This window comes from Passer domesticus, chromosome 1, assembly GCF_036417665.1.
Source record: "Passer domesticus isolate bPasDom1 chromosome 1, bPasDom1.hap1, whole genome shotgun sequence".
Classification (NCBI taxonomy): Eukaryota; Metazoa; Chordata; class Aves; order Passeriformes; family Passeridae; genus Passer; species Passer domesticus.
In genome coordinates, this window is record NC_087474.1 from 155,181,751 (window position 1) to 155,186,831 (window position 5,081).

The 5,081-nt window shown below is 39.5% G+C and overlaps 1 long non-coding RNA gene across 2 annotated transcripts; it reads right to left on the bottom strand.

The window, feature by feature from the left end:
- Window positions 1-567: 567 nt before the first annotated feature.
- On the bottom strand, window positions 568-3,134 carry LOC135290123 (uncharacterized). Of its 2 annotated transcripts, XR_010352836.1 has the most exons (4): window positions 3,018-3,134; window positions 2,736-2,808; window positions 1,449-1,576; window positions 568-939 (listed from the first exon to the last, which is right to left on the bottom strand). It is a non-coding gene; the product is annotated as an uncharacterized LOC135290123 (long non-coding RNA). The 2 variants fall into 2 exon arrangements; XR_010352835.1 differs by lacking the exon at window positions 3,018-3,134 and having other exon boundaries at window positions 2,736-2,891.
- Between the last annotated feature and the right edge of the window lie 1,947 nt (window positions 3,135-5,081).

Here is a 5,081-nt window from a genome sequence, read left to right on the forward strand (position 1 = left end):
TAAAGAATCAGGTTTTCATTATCTGTTTTCTCTCCACATATAATAAACTGAGGTAACACGACTAATAAATAATAAATGTCTAATTCTTAGATCTTGTGTAGCACCTCTTACCAGAGCAGTTTCTAACACACTGAACAGAATAAATAAATTAATTCTTCTAGTATGCCATTGGGACAGATATGTTTGGCTGTACACATTTAACAGCTTGCTAAATTATTTTGTACCTTTCTAATTAGTGTAGTCCACAGTGACCACAGCCACAGAGCAATCCTCTGCAGTTCTACACAGCTGATGAGCTTTGTGTCCCTGCTGAGCACACAGTCCAAGAATAAGGCAAATGACAGGAATTGTGCAGACACAAGTGGGAAAAACAAGAAACTGGGAGGTGGGGATGGATTTCTGCACTTGAATTGCCTAAATAGTTCCATATTTCTGTAAGAATGTAGAATTTACGGTTGTGGTTTTCAACAGCACTCAGCAACACAGTATTTTATAGTATATCAAGAGTATTTTTATTTCCAGTGGAAATCACTATATTTTTTAATTATTTATATTTTCCCCACAAAACTCTGAAGTAAGGAAAGGAATTTTTCTTCAAAAGGAATTTGTGGAAACTCCTGGAAAAGGTAATTAATTCCTTTCACCTTCACTTTTGATAGGCCATGACCTCAGGTGAAGTATTATCTGCCAGTATGTATCAAGGTTCATAAACACCTGTGGTACAACTTTCCATCCTCCAAAACACAAACAAGCAAAAATTGCAGCTGCAGGAGATGTAACCTATCCAGTGATCTTTTCAGCTGACACTAATGAGTCCATGGGGAATGTGTACAAATCCCAAAAAGAGCTGCATTTTTGTTGTAAATCCCTCCCTCCAGCTGAAACTTTTCAGAACCTTCCTTTTTTTTTTTTCTCCAAGTAATTTTCTTATAGTTTTTCCTGAAAAAAAAAATCCATCATACACATATAAATGAGTTATTAATGAATAAAACTCCTTTGCTTTTTTTGAAACAGTGCAAAAGACTGTAGGGGAACATAGGGTGCTGAGCACTTGAAAATCTAGCCCTAACTATTTTGCTGTAGGTCACATAACAAGATTCTGTCGCATGCTGTAACTGTGAAATAAAAGGTAAATGAATAGAGACAGTTTGTTGCTCTTGTTCCACGAAGCTGGAACAGAGCAAACTCCACAGCACAGCAGGACACATTTGTAAAGATGAAGAAGAGGACATTTATTCTAAATCTGCACTTGCTATATTAAATTGTCATAGTTTGTGTAATTTAGAAAATGATGATGAGAAGTTCAGTGAGTTCTTTGAAACAAGTTAGAAAGGTTCCTTAAAAGCATTTTCTATAGTGATAACCACCTAAAAGAAAGAAGCTGGAAAGCTTTGCAATCTTAAGCCCCTTCTCCAGCCCCATTCCTCCATTTCAGGTTAAAAACCAACCTGCAATCTTGCAGAGGTGCTAGTGCTTTCTTTCTTCTGCTGGAATTTATTGTTTCTTTCCTTCGTATCAGGATTAGTGGAAGTTTTTCCTATTTTTTCACAAGGTTGTTTCAGTGATGGCCATAAATCTATAAATATTTTTGCAAATTATTTGCAAAATGCATATACATGTTGAAAAAATAAACACCAATGACTAGGAGTCAAAAGCCACTTCAATAGCCTAGGAACCAAGAAAATTAATAAGTCTGGTCTAATCTCTTTTCAGGAAAGACTTTGAATGCATAACTTTTCTCATCTGTCTAAATGCAATTTTACTGAATCAGACAAAGGTCACCCACAGAGAATTAAGCAGCTATTTTCATCATGTAAAATCAGGCAGTTTATACTCAGGTCAAATTTTCAGCACACTGTTTAGTAGTTCTCCACTGCTCAAAATGTGAAGTGGCTCTAATTAAGGATGTAAGTAAAAACTACCCAATTGCTTCCATATTAATGAATGAAAATGCAAATAAAACTGAAATAAAACTGTACTTATATTAAAAAAATTCCATTATTGTAATACTGAATCTCAGCTATACATTGCATCCTTATTTGTTGTCTTATAAACCACAGTATTATTAAATGCTTGTATTTTTTTTCATCTGAAGTGCTGCAGTTAGGGTGGAATTTGTCTTCCATACTGTTAAGTTATTGAATAACTTAACAGGCATCTGTAATCATTTGAGGCATTTCAAGGTACAGTCCCTCTGCCTTGTCCAGAAGAGCCAAACCTCCCAACAGTTCCTCTCCATGAGCCTCCTACTTCTACACCCCAGGGTATTTGACATGGTGCTGGGTGGTGACAGGTTTGAAAGCCAACGAGGTGGGCAGACAACCAGGAAGAAACCCAAACCCCCTTGTATGTCCCTGAGGTCAGAGGTAAAAGTCACTTCTGGAAGCTGATTTATCAGACCATGGGGGCCTTGTCCAGGGCCCTCTGGAAGCATTTGTCTCTGACTACACAAGGCTGTCTGAGACACCAGAAGAATTTGTCCACTCTTTCAGTATGGAAATCGTTTTCTTCCCTTATAACTGGTTTTAAAGAAAAACTGTCTTGTTTTCCCTGCAAGCACCACAACTTTAGCACATTACTCATGCCTGCTATGTTCAGATTCTCACAAGACACCCTCCACTGCCTATGTGCTTTCTGGCAGCCACATCTATACCTGGGGTGGATATTTCAGCTCTCCTTAAAATTTGTAGCTCATAAAATAAGTGAGAGAGAAAATCAAGTTTTATCTAGCTCACCACATTTCAGGAGTTGCACTGCTGTCTGACTATCTTGTCTGAGTAAATCCTCTCTCTTTGCTTCAAGAGTGACCTGGGAAGAGATCCACCAGAGGAGGAATGAGCTGTGGATGGAAACCTCTGGTGGAGCAAAGTATTAGATAAATTGAAACGACTAATGGGCATGACAGAGCGTAGTTTTTAATATGTAATACTATTCTTTTTGGCAAGTATTTATAAAAAAAAAAAAGGTTTGGTAAAGCAGAGAAGAATTTTATTTATAATTAAGTACAGAAATCCAACCCAATGAACTCTGTTGAACATATTCAGGAGGAAGTGAAAAGTTACCATAAACTTAACACTTGTTTGCAGCAGAGAGGGGAAGGAGAGGAGAGGAGAGGAGAGGAGAGGAGAGGAGAGGAGAGGAGAGGAGAGGAGAGGAGAGGAGAGGAGAGGAGAGGAGAGGAGAGGAGAGGAGAGGAGAGGAGAGGAGAGGAGAGGAGAGGAGAGGAGAGGAGAGGAGAGGAGAGGAGAGGAGAGGAGAGGAGAGGAGAGGAGAGGAGAGGAGAGGAGAGGAGAGGAGAGGAGAGGAGAGGAGAGGAGAGGAGAGGAGAGGAGAGGAGAGGAGAGGAAGGAAGGAAGGAAGGAAGGAAGGAAGGAAGGAAGGAAGGAAGGAAGGAAGGAAGGAAGGAAGGAAGGAAGGAAGGAAGGAAGGAAGGAAGGAAGGAAGGAAGGAAGGAAGGAAGGAAGGAAGGAAGGAAGGAAGGAAGGAAGGAAGGAAGGAAGGAAGGAAGGAAGGAAGGAAGGAAGGAAGGAAGGAAGGAAGGAAATTTTTTTTAATTAGAAAGAAATTAATTTTTTACATGATATTTCATGCAGTATGACCTAGAGAGGAATTTGATCTTCTATCAAGGTATCCCCTGAGATCTGGGATGAAAGTAGATGCTATAGATCTTCTGTTCTTATTTTTTAATGTGCAAAAATATAAAGCTCTTAAGTTGGCACTAAAGTACCTATTAGAGAGGGGAGCAGGTAGAGAAAGGTGCTTTTACAAAACCTCAGCTATGCTGAGACAGTGAAGGAAGGCACTGCTGGCACAGTCAAACCTCAAAAGGTCAGTTCAGCTGCAGTTTGCCTCTTGTGAGCAGGAAGACTTTAACATTTAAAATAGCGCAAGAAAACTTCTGCAGGAAAGAGAAAATACTTCGCTGGCCTAGTTGATTGCCACTGGTGTAATTAGTTATATCAACAGGCTGTCTGCTTCTTTATCTACCTGATATCTTTTCCTCTCTTTATCTTAAAAAAAAAAGAAAAAAGCATAACCACTAACAACAAAAAAAGGAACAAAAATACCTGCTGCCTTATTCATGTTTGCTGAAAGGAAAAAAAAATGTTTAATTGAGGATTGGAAGAGTCAGCATAATTGTTAAGAGTCCTGTTTTGTTGGGGGGGTGGGGTGGTTATTGGTGTTCTTTTGTTTGTTTTGATTTTTTTTATTTTTGGTTTGTTTTCTTGGGGGGTTGTTTTTTGCGGGGGCTGTTTTTTTGTTGTTTTGTTTGTTTTAATAAGTGACCACCTCAAATTTAACTTTGAACTAACTCCTGGCAGAACCCTTCATAGAATCATAGAATTCTGTGTTGGAAAGAATCTTAAAAGTCATCTTGTTCCAGCCTCTGCCATGGCCAGGGACACCTTCCACCAACGCAGGTTTCTCAGGGCTCCATCCAACTTCGTCTTGATCTCTTCCAGGGGTGCAGCATCCATAGCTCTTCTGGGCCATCTGTTCCAGTGCCTCCCTATCATTTGATTAAAGCTTTCTTCTTAACATATAATCCAGTCTCTCCTCTTTTAGCTTAACACTCTCTCCCCTTCTATCACTACCTGCCAGTGCAAGTCTCTCTGTCTCTTTTTTTCAAAGCCCCTTTCAAGTACTGAAGGCTGCAATGAGGTCTCCTCTGAGACCTCCTCACTTTTGCAACTTGTTCAAAGCTGCTGACGGGCACCCTCTGTGTTGGTGGTGGCATGGACAGATGTGGTGGTTTGATTCTGTTGTGTTTTTTACACCCAATTGCTCTGAAAATAAGAAACTAAAGCAATCAGAAGAGATGCAACCAACCACACTGTAACACATAATATGAATATTTTTTTCATATACAAAGTGCCTGGTGCAGTATTTTCTGTTCTAATGTTTCCTCAGCATTGCCTGTTCTTTCTTTAGGTTCCTTTTTGTCTTTAATAGCTCAGCTATTATCTTTTCAGATGTGGCCCATTAATTCCTCTGTATGAATTCATGCACAGTCAGCTCTCCCGTGCTAATGACCAGAGGGGAATAATGGGCAATGCCCACAGAGAAGGATATGTATTGTT